The 18,780-nt window shown below is 41.2% G+C and overlaps 1 protein-coding gene and 1 long non-coding RNA gene across 3 annotated transcripts in view; one reads left to right on the top strand and one right to left on the bottom strand.

Moving 5' to 3' along the window:
- CCSER1 (coiled-coil serine rich protein 1) overlaps positions 1–18,780 on the top strand; it is a 1,155,265-nt gene that overhangs the window by 767,713 nt on the left and 368,772 nt on the right. The window lies entirely within an intron of this gene.
- Positions 954–17,756, bottom strand: LOC115652591. Its single transcript, XR_004000691.1, has 4 exons — positions 17,744–17,756; positions 8,159–8,165; positions 3,975–3,979; positions 954–1,026 (listed from the first exon to the last, which is right to left on the bottom strand). It is a non-coding gene; the product is annotated as an uncharacterized LOC115652591 (long non-coding RNA).

Genomic DNA, 18,780 nt, shown 5'->3' with positions numbered 1-18,780 from the left:
ATCTATCTGTAAATTTGAGCACCTAAATACCTTTTGAACTCTGGATCCAAGTGACTTTTCCAAATTTACACAGCAAGTTAGTGACCTCAGGAATAGAAACCCTGCCCCGCTACCACCAGCCCTTCTCTCTGTGATCTTGTGTGAACCCCAGTCTGACTTAGTTCTGTGCCCTGGACCCTCGGGACTCACACTGCTTCATTGTTTAAAAAGTCTGTATTATAAACTTCACAGAAGATCGACAATGGCCAAATTGTCGTGGAAATTGACCACCAGTCAGTTGAGTTGATCAGACAGCCTGAGGCTCCTTTATTGATTAATCATAGATTACAAGCATATATGCAGGGAGAGACGACAGGACCTCTAGCAAGAGGGAAGTCGCTCTACCTTACAGCAATAATACCTGGGGTTATAAAGCTTAAAACCGCAAATTACCATATGAGCTTATACATCCGAGGATACCATATTTGGTTAATACAATGACATTTTTTAACCATCTGCAAAAACTTTTACCATTACTTTACCGGTTATGAGCTAATCTGCAAGCCTGCTTTTTGCAACTTCCCCTTTATACGGGTTTTTTGTTAATGTCAGGACTTTGATACCTGGTTTTCGCCTACTTGCAGTGTCAGCAGCTATGTTTCTTAAGCAAATTTGAGGAACTTGGGCCCAAACTGCATGTTCAGCCAAGTTTATTAGAGGTTAATTTTCTGTGTGCCTAAGCTGCCTGATAAACTTATAATAGCCTAGCAGTTGTTAGTTTATTTGGCAGTGATGGATGGGGTTTTTAAGGGACTTTATGTCAGTTTAACCCCTTATAGCAGCATTTTGTGTTTTAGCAGCATTAAGTAACATATTAGTAGTGTATGATATAGTTAAATCAGAAAGTGAGCCTCAGGAGGGTTAGTATGAAATCAATGTTTTTACTTTGCTATGTATGTTAGTGTGATTGAGGCCTAAGGCCTTGATATGATTATTAACTTGATTAAGACCCGGTCTTTGGGCCTGGGGTCAGCTTTCTTTATCAATCTTAACGTATAATGTCAGGATGATAACTTTTTTAAAAAGTTGTTGATTCAGTGTAACATATGAAGAATGTCTTAAAGTTTGGTCGATATCTTTTCTCACATCAAAAAAGCATTAAATCAATTTTAGTGGTCAAATTTGTATCAATAAGCTACACAGGGACAGCATAATTAGTTTGAATTTCACCTACATCCTTTTTATACATTATTTTGTGTCTAATATTAGATTGCTAGGTTTGTAGGAGAATGTCTACCCTGCAATTAATAAAACAGTGGCACCAAGTCTTAGAGCCTGGGTCAGATAAAATTGAGCTGTATATATTTCGGCTTGGGATGGAGCCAGGGCTCTGGGAGCCCATGATGGTAGAGGGTCCCAGAGCCCTGGCCGAAGCCTGCACCCAGACATCTACGTAGCAATTGTAGAGTTCCGTAGCCAGAGTCAGCTGACCCAGGCCAGCCATACCTGTGCCACCAGTTTTTTATCACTGTGTGGCTATAGTGTAAGTGTGACACAAGTATCATCATAATGAAAACAGATTTCAGTGGAGGCTGGCAAAAGCTCCCAACCCTTTACATACTAATTTTATCAAATAGTCTCAGGTTTAATTTCTTAACATTGGTTGATCTGTTTATGAATATTGGCACTTTTCTCACATTTCCACATATTCTTTGAATTTTCATCTTTTTATTTTAAATATGTCCACTGATCTAATGTGGTTTGCTGGGCTAAAAACAGAACTAAGTATTCATTAATTCTTTCCAAATGTAGGCGCAGTGACCGTGTTGTTGTGATTCCAGACAGTTCTCAGATGATCTACTCCAAATATTTTGCCACAGATATACTTCATCAAATGGAACTACAGAATATGGAAACCAACTTATTTTTTTTCCTGAAGGGATTAAATGTGTATTAAACTAATATTACAGTAGCAGTGTTTTGTACCATAGTTGGCACATAATGTGCTTATTTGTTATGGAAATGGTTCTCCTGGTAACCACTTTAAATAGAGAAAAGAACATTAAACAATTCCTCTCTTTAAAAAACAAGATAATTTTTCAATTTGTTCATTTTGAATGTTAACAAAATTCTGTTTAGTTTTAACATCTCATCTCCAGAAAATGGTTTTCTGTTTAATAGCACGCTGAAACTGGGCTCAAATTATGTAAAGGGTATTGACCGAATCCTATTACCTACCACCCACCATCATTCCTCTTGCATAGCTGAGTTCTTTGGTGTGCCAGCATTTAATAGATCAGCAAAGAATAAGTGTGGGGTTTTCAAAAGTGCTCAGTGTTGGCTGCACTCTGCTCCCATTTAAATAATTGAGAGTTTTAAACTTGAATGTTATTCAGATCCCACTCCATCTACTCTCCTTACTCCAGTCATCTGGGATTAAAGTGCAATTCACTTACACCTGAGGAACAGTGGTGGTATGACAGGGGGAAGCATGTACTGCCATAGCTCATGCTATGCTGTTCCTGTAGATGAGTGTGCTCATTTTCAGCTATGTCCCTCTCCCTCTTTTCCCCTGTCTCTCCCTTGCAGTTTGCGCTCTCCCTCACCTCTTAATCTTTACAAAATGAAGCCCTTCCCTCCTCCCTAGCTCGCCACTAATCCACCAGACCGAATCAAAACACTGCAATCCAACCCCACATGATTACACTTGGCAACTCACTGCTGCTAGCTTTCTGTACTAATGAGACCTCCTCATAGGTCCACAGCAGTTCCCTTTGCAACATTCCATCCTGCACACCATAATGTACCCCATCTCACATCTGCTGGTTTCTATCTTACATACTGGGATTAAAACTGGTAGCAGGGGAAGTGTGCCCTATCAGGGACACTGGGAGAGGGTGAAGGAAGGGTTGTGACATTGAGCAAATGGCATGAGGTGTGAATTACAGATTTTTTATGATATTTATAGACATGCAAAGGAGAGTTATTTCTTTTCAATTCCTTTTTAAAACCATCTAAATTAAATTGTAGATCATGGTAGATGGGACAGTCCTAAACATAGAAACCTGTCCTTAGTGGCTAAATTTAGCCAGCTTGCAGCTCCTTGGCAAGCCACTAATCTTTTAAAGGCTTCCCTCTAGTGTTCTAGAATCTAAGCTTTCATCTAAAAATGTGTAGCCCTTACAGTTGGGAAGATTACACTAGATTCACATCTTGAACGTAATCTATATAGTTTTTTAGGCCTTGTCTACCCTATGAGGTTAGGTTGAATTTAGCCACGTTAGGTAGATTTAAAAATGAATGCTTCCACACAACCAACTCCATTCCGTTGACCTAAAGGGATCTTAAAATCAACTTCTATACTCCTCTCCGGCAAGGGGAGTAGTGCTAAAATCAACTTTGCTGGGTCAAATTTGGGGTAGTGTGGACGCAAATTGACGGTATTGTAACTTCCTGTTTGGTCAGCATGGCGAACTCAGCAGCATAGGTGACCGTGCAGTCCTCCTAGAATCGTAGAGCGTAGAATGTTTCTATGTTCCCTCATCTCTGTCCCTGAGGTCATCGCAGATTAGAAGGTGAAAAAATGCACTTGTGATGACATGTTTTCCGATCTCATGTAGGACACAGATTAATGCATGGAGACACTCAGTGGCAGAGGCCAGGAAAGAATTAAGTGAGCATGAAGAGTGGAGGCAGGACATGATGCTGAGGCTAATGGGGGAGCAAACAGACGTGAAGTGTCTGTTGGAGCTGCAGGAAAGCCAACAAGAGCACAGACCCCTGCTGCATCCACTGTATAATAACTGCCTACCCTCCTCCCCGTGTTCCATCCTCACCCAGATGCCCAAGAACACGGAGGAGGAGGGAAGGCTCCATGCACCCAGCCACTCCACTGCAGCGGATGGCCCAAGCAACAGAAGGCTGTCATTCAAACAGTTTGATTTTTAGTGTGGCTACAATAAGCAATGTGGCTTTGTCCTTCCCTCCTCCCCCACCCCACCTGGGCTATCTTGTCCGCTGTCTCATTTTTTTAATTAATAAATAACGTGGTTTCAAAACAATAGTTACTTCATTTTGAAGGGAGGAGAGTGGTTGGCTTGCAGGGAATTAAAATCAACAAAGGGGGCAGGTTTGCATCAAGGAAGAACACACACAACTGTCACACCAAAGCCTGGCCAGTCATGAAACTGGTTTTCAAAGTCTCTCTGATGTGCAGCATGCCTTCCTGTGCTCTTCTAATCACCCTGGCGTCTGACGCAAAATGATTGTCTTTCCTTTCACAGAGGGAGGGGCGACTGACAACATGTACCCAAAACCAACTGCAACAATGTTTTTGCCCCATCAGGCATTGGGAGCTTAACCCAGAATTCCAATGGGTGGCAGAGACTTCGTAAACTGTGGGATAACTACCCATAGTGCATAGCTCCGTAAGTCAATGCTAGCTACGGTAGTGAGGACGCACTCCGCTGACTTAATGTGCTTAGTGTGGAAATACGCAATCGACTGTATGAAACCAATTTCTAAAAATTGACTTCTAAAAAATGGACCTAATTTCATAGTGTAGACATACCCTTAGAAAGCCTGAAACTGTAGCTCTGTCAGAGGTATGAACTGTCCCTATTCATCTTAGCGAGGTATCAACTTTTGAATTCTAACAATAATTATTTGAAGGTCAACAGCATTAACTATTTCACTGGTGATCAAAGTGCAAGGAAGAAGAGTATGTATGTAGATTTGAATAATCTACTGTGAGTGGTGTCTCAAACGGAGCTTGGCTTGGCATGATTTGAAGACTAGACCTCCCTGACTCCTGATTTTATTCCATCCCCTTAATGGAAGACCAGGAGTCCAACACATTCCATATTCCACTGCAGATTCTCAGCTGTGGAGTATTTTTTACCTTTTAACAATCTGTTAATCTGAGAGAGAAATTTCCGTCAGGAATGGCTGTAATTTGCTCTCCCTGCTATGAAATGGACAAAAGGAAAGAGTTTGCCATAGAGGAGGAGGTCTGTTCTCAGTTCCAATATCTGCTTCCAGTATTGTCCAACAGCTAGATTCAAGGTCCACTGAGAACCAAGGTCTGAAGCACAGGACTGGGGGCAACATTGGAAGGGAAGATCTGGTAGAACCTCTTTGTCAGGCAGCTTTGACGTGGTTTGGGGAACGAACTAAATAAAAAAACACCATCCTCAGAGAACACTGCATGTTGTGGATCTTTTAGCTGTAGCTTTCTCTTTCCCAGCCTGTAAAGAGGAAAAATGTGATGAGACTTTTTCACATGTCCGTTGTTAGTATACGGAATTCTCCCCAAGGAGAGACCTAGCTGAGACTCCAGTGGACAGTTCAAGAATCCCCATGTCTAATCAGAAGCAGATTGGATAAGAGGGCTGGGTGTGTATTCTTTCCTCGAGAAATCATCTTGGACCTCAGAGCTGAAGCTAAATGCCTGAAGTTTGCTGCTTAGTTCCTGGAATTCTTTAGTCTTCTCTTCTTTCATCGCCTGCTTTATTTTTTCTTGCTTCTTCCCTCTCTGCTTTGGGGCTAGCTAGAAAAGAAGAATGAAGCAGAGGCCTAATGCTCCCTGTTTCCTCTTTGAGACTTGTACACCAAGTTTTTGGGAGGGTGGGTGTGTTTAGCTGACATTTAAAACCTGGGTAGAATGAGGTTTAAAATGGACTTTAGCAGCGCAGTGACAACAGATGCCCATTGTAGGAACTCATATCAGAAATGATTACAATAACTACAAGAACCAAGTTTATGACCAAATAAAATGAGTAGTTTTTTTCAGTCTTTTATTTTAATCAGTCTTGCTGATCTAAATTAATTTTTTGTAATTTCTGCAGGGCTTGAAATTTACAGTTTGTGTTAAAGTTCCAGAAGGGACAGTTAGAAAATAGACTTGCTTTTAAATAAATGGGAAAATACTAATTCAGCTAACTGTGTTTATTCTCATTTGGGTCATTAGAAGTAGTTCAGTTACCATATAGTGTAGTGTAATGTAGAAACCCTGGAGCTACTGAAATGAAAATCTTAAAAATGTGGTTTAATGTTTGCTAGGAAGACTCAGTGCTGCTGTAAGGCTGGAGAGAGAGGGATGTATACACATGTACCTCTGTTCATCAGTGTTTCATTTAGACAAGTTTATCTTAATTTCTCTAAAGGTGCCTATTATAATATGCATTCCGCACACTCAGATCAATTGTCTTTCAACTCCTTCCTTAATCTGGTATCTTGGGTTTGAGGGCAAGAGGATGTTTATATGGTGCATTAGCACCAAATTTCAGTTTCTTTCTCTGCTTGGTAACAATTCAGTAGATTCTTCTTGGGTCTGTTTACAAGCTAACAGTTTCATAGGTGTGTACGGGTTTTGGAAGCTAGTGTCACAGCTTGTACATATATTTTGGTAGCTATAATATTACAATAATTCTAGTTTTGCTAGGTTTCTGTACTGGTTAATTAGATTGCTTTGTGTATTGGTGTAAGTGAGAATGCAAGAAAAGGAACCTAGCAATTTAAACTCTTTCCTTAAGTGCAACTGAAATATTTTTTCAAGGATGACCATAATCAGAACATACTTTAGGGATTGCCATGGTGTCTCTGTGTGTAAGATATCAACAGAGTCATCAAGATACAGAAGGAGATTTAAAAAGTGCAAGGTTGGTTTTTTTTAAATTTGTGGTGGTTACACTACCTCAAGTATAAGGCTGATATAACGTTGTTAAAGATGCCACTCCAAGCTTTTGAAGTTTCTTTTTGGCTCCTAGCAGAAAAGAAGGTCTGATGAGTGTATAATTTCCACTAACTGATGTTTGTGAAGATGGCGTGGGATCTCTTTAAGGAAACAACACATCATAAGTTAAGACTTGAGATTTCCCTTGGCAGAGAGTAGATTCAGAGTTTAGTGTAGGGACTGCAACTGAGTAAAACCCCGGTACAATTTCAACTTTTTGTAAACCAGAAGCAGAAAAATGATGTTTGCTTTCTCTCTAGATAACATGTGATCTGGTGTTTCAGAGTTTTATGTACTATCATGAATCCTCAGAGTACTAGAATCTTTGTAAATTGGAAGACACATTCTGTAGGTTTCAGTGGAAAGATTTACTAGGTAATATTCCCATATACGGCCATGAGATCGTAAGAGAATAGGCATCACTCATATTCTGTTAAGTCTGCTTACAGTCATGGAGGAACTTGCACCAGAGGTTAATGGCAGGCTCCTTGACTATGCTGTGAATGCAACCAGCTACCAGAATGATATAGCGTCAAAGGTAGCAAAGTGGAGCAGAAAGCTGTGGATCTTCTAAGGTTTACCCATCATTAACTTTTACCCAGTTCACCCAATTTTATTACCAAAAAAATCCTACTTTTATTTATTAGAAAAAGAGGATGGTAGAATTTGCCAGGGACTGAAAGATTTTGAGGCTGTCAAGCAGAAAGAAGGGGGAGAGAAAAAATGGAAGCTAGCAAAAGAGGGGAGAAGGAAAAACAAGAAGCTGAGTAGGGGGAAGCTAGGAGGGAAGCTGAGAAGTTGGACACAGCACTCTGGCAAATAAGTATATTTAAGAACTTGGTATGTGCTATCCAGAATAGAATACAGTTGGAATATTTGTTAGCAGGGCCTCATAGGGCAAACTCTCTTAGAAAAAGTTCCAAGCCATTGAACCAAACTGTAAACCCTGTATATGATGGAAACCACTTCAAGCCCAGGAATGCAGCAGCACCCCTAGTTCCAATACCTATGAAAAGATCTGCAGCATATGACTTTGTCTTCATCCCTAGGTCCTACATGATACACAGATACCTCCTGATGTTTTTTGAGAATCTAGCACACGCATCATGAGATGTTCATCCAGTTTCATGGGAGGAAAATGACACTAGACTATTAGGGCATTTTTGATGGACTTAAGGCATCAGATATAACCAGGAGAGTTTTCAGTATAAGGACACTTGCATTGCGCAGGAAAGTGTTTTATTTGTTTTCTAGGGAAAGGACTACAAGGCTTTTATCTCAGCTCTCCTCTCTTTTTTCAGACTTGCTCTGAATTGCGTGGGAAATTTCTTCTTCGGTAAAACTCATGTCCCTTTCACAAATGCCATATATCTACTCTCCTCATTACCACAGTCCTTACGCTTGTCTGATTCTAAGGGGAAGCATGTTTGTGCTGTCAATTTTCACAGACATGCTTGAGTTTATTTTAGTCAAAATATTAATCTTGCAATGCTCATGAGAGCCTTGAAAGCTGGAATTATCTGCCTCATCAGAGCCAGCTGTGCTGATACCACTTGGTTGTGTAAAATAAGCCTTGCACAATTTACTACTCGGGAAATGTTCAGGTCAGTACAATTAGACAACATGCTTCTCTCCAAATTCTATCCTCATAGCTCTACCTGGCCCCATTGTGGACCTCTGCCTGCTGAGTAATCCATGCTGATAAAACAGCCGTGCCGTGGAGCTTGCTCAGAAGAGGCATATGGGGGCCCGTGGACATAGCGTATGGCAATATCGTGACTTCCTGACAGCCCACAAATAAATCACTATGTTCTAATGTACTGCTGCTAAATTCTAAACTATGAAGACTTTTGAATTTGCCCTTGAATTGTGAACAGCGGTCAAGACTAAAGGGTAATGGCACAATGTTTCCTTTCAAGAAATGCAAACTTCAAAGTTCTTGATATGTGGATTGTGATGATGAAAATAAGGCACCAGCTGGAAAGAATGGTGTGCACAGCAGCTCTTATTGTAGGAAAACATAAATAAAGAAGATAAATGGTCAAAGGAAAAAAAATCTTCATGAGGGGGATTGCAGTTGAAGTTGCGTTCTTATTCCAGGGGATACCTTTTGTTTCAATATGGAACACAAATCTAAATTAGAATGTACAAATGATGCCATGCCTGAGAAATGTGGTGTTCCCAATGCACTATGTATGCAAAATGATTTTTATAACCTACACAAGCTTACTACTTATATAAATTAATAGCTCTGGGAAAAATACGTAACTAAGTAGTTGTACATAATCATAGAATATCAGGGTTGGAAGGGACCTGAGGAGGTAATCTAGTCCAACCCTCTGCTCAAAGTAGGACCAATCCCCTGACAGATTTTTGCCCCAGATCCCTAAATGGTCCCCTCAAGGATTGAGCTCACAACCCTGGGTTTAGTAGGCCAATACTCAAACCACTGAGCTATCTACCTCCCTTGCCCCCTGCTCACTATATGAGGTACTTGTTAAGGATAAATTGCTTCAGTATATTTTGTTAATCCCAAAGGGCACAATATGCTGATGATGTCCAAATCCTGTTGTTTTCAATGATTCCGTGTCAGTGGCACCTTACCTTGTATACACAGCTATGATATCACTGTCAAGATTCTTTTGTCCTTTTGTTACATTGTGGATTTTCAGCTCCTTGTCCCTTGGAGGCAGTATGGTCTAGTGGTTAGAGCTCTGGTCTCAGAGTCAGGAGATCAACCTTCTGTTCTCATGCTGCTGCTGATATGCTATATGACTGTAGCAAGGTCACTTTGCAGCTCTGTCTCAGTTTCTCCATCTGCAGAGTAGGGAAAATATCTTTAGGAAAATGCTTTGGAATCTTTGGGTGACAAGGGCTAAGTGTCATTATTTATTACTAGGAAACTGGGTTGTTGGGTTTTCTTTTTTGTACAGCAGTCATTTGCATTATTTTTAAAATGTGCACATCATATCTAGTGAATGAGAGAGCTTCAATGTCAACATTTTAAAAATAACTATCTTTGAAAAATGGTTATTTAGAATGCAGTAAGCATTATATACCAGATTGTCAGTGTGTTGATATCTCTGGTATAATCTTAAATTGATCCATATTAGCTTCAAAAGTAATAGGGATTGAATCTCATCTGATGTGCACTGGTGTAACTTAATTACCATAGGTTTTAGTTTTATGTAGAATTAACCCAGGGTGACCAGATGTACCAGTTTTATAGGGGACAGTCCCAATTTTCGGGTCTTTTTCTTCTACCTCTCTCCCCTGTCCCAATTTTTCACATTTGCTATCTGGTCACCCTCTAGTGTTAGGGATTTGGCTTCACTTGGGTAATGTGTGACATTGCTGATAATAGATGATGATAGTTCATATTCAGGTTGTAGGAAGAGAGAAATGTACAGTGGCAAAAGTGGTGTGTTATGCATAGGCTTGGCAAATTAGATTTTTTTTTAAATAATTTTGACATATATTGGTTTATTTTTCTGTTTTTATCTATTTAAAGTTTCATAGTCGCAGGAAATTTTCAGACAATTTGCGCGGGGGACAGACAGTTTACAGTAGATGTTGAGATTCAAAAAAGTTAGTTTTATAACCGTTAAAGCGCCAGTTGTCAACATATGTCAAAATATACACAGTAAATATCTTTAAGTCAAATTTCAATAAGATCTCAAGCAGCATTTCTCTTACTTTGCCTATCTATATATTTGAATGATGATTGATGGAAATATTTTTTCATTGGTTTATATGTATGGTGAAATATTTTTTCGTTGGTTTGTGTGTATGGTGAAATTGATGTCTATCAACATTTACCAATTTAAAATATAACCTTTCCAAGCCAGTTACGCATATTAATTAATATAGCTATATCTGTGTAAAGACATATCTGAACAGGTCAGAACCTGCCACTGAAAGCATATTTAGAAAAGGACAATAGTTTTAACAGTCCAGATATTCAAATATCAGGATCGATAACTCTTTCCACTCCATGGGTAGGAGACTATCAAAGACTGAACTATTTCATATGCTGAAGGTGAAGCTTTTTTTTTTTTGTATTCTACAGATTTTGTGTTCTTTTCAATTATCTATTGTGTATTCTAATAATGTAGGAGGAAATGGGTTGGGTATTACTGAAAGAAATACTGCTAACTTGTTGAGACTACATGCAAGTTATGTCATCCATGGAAGACGTAAAAGCAGTCATTGCCTCCTAGAGCCTCTGAGAACCAAGCAGCATGAGACAAGCTAGCTCTGACGTTTTAGACTAAGGGTCCGTCTATACTACCCGCTGGATCGGCAGGTAGTGTTCAATATATCGGGGATCAATTTATTGCGCCTCGTTTAGATGCAATAAATCAATCCCCGAATTGATGCCCATACTCCACCTCAGCAGGAGTAAGTGGAGTTGATGGGGGAGCTGCAGCGGTCTCTTCGCTGCCATGAGGACGGCCAGGTAAGTCAAACTAATATACTTCAACTTCAGCTACGCGAATAGTATAGCTGAAGTTGCGAATGTTAGTTCGAACCTCCCCCCTAATGTAGTCCAGGCCTAAGATGGCTTGCTATGCCATTGTAGCAGTTTATCAAGTGGTTTTCCCGTATGTAAGCAAGCTTTCTGGTAGCAAAAGAAGCTTCCAAGGTACATATGTAATGCAGTTTATCAGCTAGTCTTCAGTATTGGTAGCATATTACCATTCTCCACAAGTTCTATGTCACTACTTTACTGTATCTAAGCCACACATGAGAGGGAGAGGTACAGTGTAAATGACTTTCATTTTCTGCCTTTATCCCTCTGCTGGTGTGCAAAAGGCTTATGCTAGCCTAGGATAGAACCTTAATGCTTCATGTTATGCTTGGATTACCTTTTTCTGCACTGCAAGCTATTATCTTGGTTAATGCATCTGAAAATACAATCAACACTCTGTCTTGACAACAAACTATCTCATAAGCCTTCTCATTTAAGTTTTCACACATCGTTCTGTGTGTGGTATGTATCTTCATACTCTCATTGTCCTAGCCAGCTGCCATAAGCTACTATTCTGTAACCAACTGCAGCCTCTGTAATGTCAAGACATAATGAAAAAGAGAAAATAACAAAGTTTGTCAGCTAGTAGGTTCCACGCTCAATCTTTTCTGGATGATTGGCTCATCTTAGATTATACTGTTATTGCTCTTCTACTGCCTGTGCTTCTGGGCTCGGGGTAGGGTTTTCTTGCTACCGTAAGTCAAGGCAACAGTGATGAATGCCAATGAAGTATGTGTCCCAGCCCTAGGTAGGTATGTTTTGATGATTTCATCAGGCTTCAAGGATACCATCTTGGAACTTTCCAGGTGTTGGATGAGTTCAGGTAACCATTCAGACATTTTTTGGTGGTAGCATGTAGGAGATGATGATTTCCAGTCATGCCCATCTCTTCTCACAGCATTTCAAGTTGTTTTTACCACTCTGTAGCCTGTATGTTGTGGGTACATTATAAATTGATCACTGTGGCTACTGAGCGCTATGAGCAGAATTAAAAATCATTCATGACAGGAACAAAGTTTGAATCCTTTAAATCACCAGGCTGGATTCTACTATTCTCATCCACCTTGAGCATCACCTTACCTCTTGATTTGCCTCGTTGATTTCAAGAAGGAAGTTGATTTAAGAGGATTAAGGGCATCAGAATCTGGCCATATGTATAATCAAAAGACAGAGCTTTACTTTGGAATATTTTAAAACTGTTTACTAATAAAGTTACTGGCTGCTGGCTACTGTGCTGCAGAGATGTACAAATATAATTGAAAATCAGTCCTGTGCAGTCAGTATTAATGCAACCAGTGTGGAGCCAAACGTTAGGTATATTTTTTCTTGAACTGTTAGGAAACATATTTATTGATTAGGGATAATTCATGGTAGAATGCTTTAGAGACCATGCCATGTACAGCATGAAGGAAAATAGTGAAGACAAAGTCCTTGTTTCATTTCTCTCCCTTGCACATTTACCACTTTTCTTGCAATGATTTCTCCTTTTTCAAAGTGATTCAGATCCGAGACCATTAGCTACGTTGTAGAAGCAGGGACTGTAAACAAACACTGTGTTGAGCCAGCAGATTGCTGAATTTCAAGAGATGTGCTGAATGATTGATAGCAGGAATTATCTTACTAAGTGTCTCCTATTGATGTATTAAAAATGACAATGTCTGAAAAACACCTTGGGCTTGTTTTACACGTCCTGTGTGTGTCTCGCTATACTCAATACCAGAGGCCTGATAAGAAATAATTTACTAATTAGTACTGCAGGTATCTGATCAAGGCTTGAATTTCACTTTAATTGCTAAAATTATCTGTTCTTTATGCAAAAAGTAGGGTTTGGGGAACAAACATTACCATATTATGTTAGTTCCTATTTAAAGTCTAATTATGATATTTAAAAACAAAGTATGGAATAATGTGTGCATGCCTAATGAATGTGAGTTTCAAAAAGGTCTACACTCAGCCCTTTTCCATATCGAAGGAAAAAAAAAGTTTATATTGCCCTAAATGTTTTGTTTGATACTTTAAACCAAGTGGAAAAGGTATCGCCAGAGCTGCACACAGCACACTGCACCCTTCGATAGCCTGGCACAGGTACTAAATATAACAAAGGTGAAAACCTAAATATGAAAATATTACATGTGACTGGTTACTTGGAGAAGACATGAGACAAAATAATACATTTGTTAACCATACATAGTCTGATATCGCCATGTTTCGTGGTTGTTTTCAAGTTCACACATCTAAAGAGCACACTCTACATTTATACCAAATCATTCAGTGTTGAACAGAGAAATAAATCTGGACATCAGCAGCATAGCAATGCTAAAATCTTTGTCTCTGAATAATGTGTCTCCTGTGGGAGGATAGGAATGGCAAGCAAATTAGGATCAAATATGCAGCTTTATGTGAGGCACTGTGGAGGAGTTGGATGCTATTTCTGAAGCATGGGAGAGTAAAGTCTTATAATATAGAAGTTACACCATAAGAGATATGAACATATTTATGTCAAATAAAATAGACATCTTAACTTGTGCTTCTGTTTAAGGTCTGATTTAAGTAACAACTTGAGAAAAATCAGAGGTGAGAATGGATTTCTTTCCTAACATACTTCACTCAGGCCTATAAACTGTAACACATAGTACAAAATAAACACTTCATTGCGAGAGACTGCCAATACACAGAAACAATTGGCTTGATTGATTCTTGCTGATAAAGAGGCTTCAGGCTGTATCTCTGCCCACCCTTCCCATCCCAGTACAGTACATTCCACCTGCAGAAAAGGTGTGTAATGTCACAACATCTATGTGAGGTAGGGAAGGTCATTTTACTAATGGGGAATTGAGGCACAGAGAGACAGCGAGTCTTGCCCAAAGTAACACAGAAAGTCCGCAGCAAAGCAGGGAATTGAATCCAGGTCTTCCTAATCCTAGGCTAACTCGCTAACCAAGGATCTATCCTTGTCCTCTAGATTTGTTATTATGCTCCCTCCTCTAATAAAACCTATGGTAGGTGTTCTCAGGGGAGAAAAAAATCATCTGAGGTTTCTTTTAATTACAACCCCTTCCCGCACACCTCTATAGAGTAAGGATGACCTCCACCCAAAGCAACACACATAGAGCCTGTGTTTTTTTAACCTTTCAGACACATTGTGGAGTTCTTCTCTCAGGGTTGGGGTGAGATAATCCTGGGCAGTCCTTTGGTAATAAATTTGTTTATTAACCAATGGGTTAGCACCTAGAACATAGGATAGGCACCTTTTATGAATTTAAAGAAATACAATAATAATTTTAAAATAACCTAATAGCATTATATCAAGATTTTTCTCCTGACATCCAGAGTAATTTTTTGTTCCTCCATTTTATTCCATTGCATCCTCCTATATGTTGACATACTCTTGAAACTTTTATAGACTATTGTCAGACCTTCCTTCTGTTCCCCCCACCTTAGTTTTTGAGTCCATCCAACCCTCTAATAATCTTTTCTGGATTTTCTCCAAATTGATGCCGTCTTTTTGGAGTTGGGGTTCCCACGATTGCACAAAGTGTTCAAAGTGCAATTTTAAAACTCTGGTACTTTTTTTTTTTTTAAACTGTTAGGTAATAAAGCAAGTCCTTACTCACCTCTCCAGCACCCGAGTTCGTGCGGAGTTGGTATAGGGCACGCAATTCTGTCAGAGACCAGACACCAATGCGTTGATCAACGGGCTCACACTATCCCAAAAGCTTTAGAATAAGTGTGGCGCCTTTATTAGGGGTGAGCATCAATATTTATACACAGAAGTAAACAAAGTGATTAACAAAAGATAATGGTCATGCATAATCAATCAAGATTTTACAGGAAAAGCAAGTTTAACAAGTAAATGCATAGAGATAAAGGCTAATGGCTACTTGAGAAAGGGGGTGTCATGAGTAGTTTGCAGGTCAGTGCTTTGTTCGATAAAGGGTTCAGAAAGGATTATGCAGAGATGGCCAGTCTGGGTGTGTTTTGGCTCCCCAAAGTTCACCAAAAGTTTAGACCCAACATTCCTCCATTTGTAGCTTTGAGATAACTATTAATCAAAAAGCTACACCCTATTTCAAGATCTCAAGGGCCGCTTGGCAATTTCAGCCTGGACCAATTCGAAGAGAGTAAGGCTTTTAGCTGAAGTGGGAAAAGAATAAACTGACTTACATGAGTTTATGAGGGAGGGGACACACTGAATACAGCAACACAGTATTATAAGGACTACTATGGCCCCAACAACACCCACCAAGAGGTTTTTAACCCACCCAAGTCCGGGCAGCCAATTCCATAAGGCTCCCCACCAATCATAAGGTGGCTGGCCAGAGGAGTAGTTTTTAGCCATTTCCCTTAGGTGTTTGGTACGTTGAAAAGTGTCAGAGTAGGTGTCATTTACAAAAACACAGCATTCTTCATTTATGAGGGCGCAAGTTCCTCCCTGGGCTGCTAACATCATATCTAAAGCCATTCTGTTTTGCAAAGCTAACTGGCGCAGCTGGGACATTTCCCCGGCCTGATTTTCAAATAGGGTTGCAGTTTCATTTGTCAAAGATTCTAATAGTCCCTGTAGACGGATGATAGCACCCTTCAAGCTAGTGTGACCAGCTCACCGCTGCCAGGACAAATCATTACGGAGATTAATATCTCTGTCAGTTTCACGGATGTTACGAACGTGGGGAAAATGAGGGGGAGTGAGGGAGATGCGAGAAGGCGGTGCTAGCCATGCCAAATAACATGACCCTGCCCAATCAGGGGAGAGAAAATAATAAGCTTTGGGCCCGCACACCCAGTATGTTCCATATAATGCGTTTTGGGTATTCCATTTCTCAAAGTAGGAGGTAACCCACCACCCATTGTACCACTGTTCCCCTGGTAACGCAGAGGGGTCGTTGTGTGAACTGCAGAGGCACAATTTGGTAGTGTTGTCCTCAAAGGGCAGTGTAGTACTGCTTGAGCAGTTGTAGAAGGCAATTGTGTATCCTTTAACAATTAGTTGGACACCCTTGAGATCTGAGCAGGGCTTTTTAAAAACTGACTCTGAAAACCTGCCCCTCCATGAAAAAGTTGAAAAGGTTGGATCGGGGTGAGGGATCCACATATGGGATAATTGGGATGCGCAAGGCTTGAAGCCAAGATTTTTACTAAAGGCGGTGCCATTAAAATATATGTTGCATTTACTTGTTCCCACAAAAGTTGACCCTTTTTCTTTAACAAAACACAGTGATCCTGTTTGATTGGTTACCCTGAGATATTTGTTAATTGGCACTCCTGTTTTGTCCCATGTAAGATTGGGTTGGACTGGATCTTTTATTCTAGTCGGTGGCATTCAAGTCATATTAGCAGTGGTTAGGGGAATGGGTGTGAAGGGGAGTCCCTGTGCTGCATTTACTGGAAATTGAGTACATACCCAGCAATCACTTCTATTTCCTAAAATACGAGTTTTAACCTTGTGGGAATATCTAATAAAAGCATTATCTTCATAAGCAGAAAATAAACTAAAAAAGCATAAAAAAAACCATAGAGTTGTCAGAATAAAGGGTCCTCTCATTTTTTTCGAGTCAATTTAAGTCTAATGTCTGAGAGAGGTAAGCTGGTCCACTGGTCGAAGGCAGTGTCCTCAGTGGTGACAAGAGCTGCTGGTCCGTCACTGTGGTCCATTACGGCTGGCTTGACGTGGGAGTGGTGGATCCAAGATTTGCGTCCTTCCAGGAACACTGCAGTCTGGGTTGTCAAAAGAACCTGGTGGGGTCCAGTAAACCTTGGCTGGAGGGTGTCGTCACGAACGAACTTTTTGGCCCAGACGAAGTCCCCTGGTTGGAACGGGTGGATTTGTTCCTCCAGCGGCACGGTCTGGGAAAACTGCGAGGCTTTCCAAAGGGTACGGAGGCGAGCCTGTAGGGAGAGAAACTGACACGCGGTCATATGATCCCCTCCCAATAGTGAAACATCAGCACGTGGTAGCGCCCCGCCTTTGAAAGGGGGGTGTCCATAGAGCAGTTCAAAGGGGGATAATCCCAATGCGCGGGTTGGGCGAGTACGAAGGTGAAACAGGACCAAGGGAAGTACCTGAGGCCACTTTAATCCTGTTTCCTGACAGTATTTAGCCAATGTAAACTTAAGTTCCCTATTCATACGCTTGACTTTCCCGCTAGACTGGGGGTGGTAGGGTGTATGAAAGGAGTGTGAAATGCCCAGTCCTTGTTCTAAACGGCCAAGGACATGACCAGTAAAGTGAGGTCCGCGATCTGAGTCGAGCACAAGAGGGATGCCAAAATGGGGTACAATGTCTCTAAGGAGAATCTTCGCCACTGTGGCAGCAGTACAATTAGCAGTAGGAAAAGCTTCGACCCAGGAAGTCAGAGGGCAAACCAAAACAAGGAGGTGCTTTTTTCCAAAAGCCTTTGGCATATTTGCAAAGTCAATTTGAAGATGTTGAAATGGAGCAGCAGGCGGAGGTCTTCCACCCTTAATTTTGTTAAGAGGCGGAGCAGGTCCATTATGCTGACATGTGCTGCATGCTTTCACTATTGATAGGCAATAGGGTTGAATGCCTGGAGCATACCAAAAGCGAGCGATAGTGTCCACGAGGGCATGCGTGCCGTAGTGACCCCCTTTATCATGGTGCCAGCGAACTGCCACGGGGTATGTGGAGCGAGGGAGGCAGGCTCGGCCATCTGGCATAAGCCAGATCCCTTTGACCAGAGTGGCCCCGAGGCTCTCCCACAATTGTAGTTCAGCAGCGGGTACTGGTACGGGGTGCGGTGGAGTAAAGGAGGAGGTTGCAATAACCAGTGTGGGCATGGCTAAAGGTAAGGTGGCAGCCTTCTTGGCGGAGGCGTCAGCCAGGGCATTCCCACGGGTAACGGGGCTACTATCTTTAGTATGGGCCCGGCAGTGAACTACAGCCAGGACAGAGGGTTTTTGGAGGGCGTCTAAAAGCTTGTGGATGAGGGGGAGGTGCTGAATGGGTTTACCGGCAGCTGTCTGGAAACCTCAAAACTTCCAGAGGTGGATATGACAATGCACAACTCCAAAAGCATATTTGCTATCAGTAAAAATGGTAACGGTCTTACCAGCGGCCAACTGGCAAGCTCGGGCCAGGGCATAGAGTTCAGCGGCTTGGGCTCCCCAGTTGCCTGGCAGTGAGGCGGCCTCTTGAATGTCCCATTCAGAGGTGACAGCATAACCTGTGAAACGCTTGCCATCAACATAGAAGGAGCTTCCGTCCGAGAAGAGGATGCAATCGGGATTGTCCAGTGGCACGTCAAACAGGTTGTCCCTTATCTGTAAGATGCTGGAAACTACTTCCACACAGTCGTGCTGATCCTGGAGGACTGGCAGGTCAGGAAGCAAGGTAGCTGGATTAAGGGGTCCACACCTTTCAAAAATTAGGTTAGTGTCTTCTAAGAGTTCGGCCTCTAGCTGTTGCTGACGATGGGCCGAAAAGACTTGGGTTGTGCCCCTACGCAGAAGGGCTGACAAGGCATGAGAGGTCCAAACCGTGGTAAAATGACCCAGGGTTAGGCTCTTTGCCTTTGTGATC

This window comes from Gopherus evgoodei, chromosome 5 (assembly GCF_007399415.2).
Source record: "Gopherus evgoodei ecotype Sinaloan lineage chromosome 5, rGopEvg1_v1.p, whole genome shotgun sequence".
Lineage (NCBI taxonomy): Eukaryota > Metazoa > Chordata > Testudines > Testudinidae > Gopherus > Gopherus evgoodei.
This window is presented reverse-complemented; position numbering and strand designations above follow the sequence as displayed.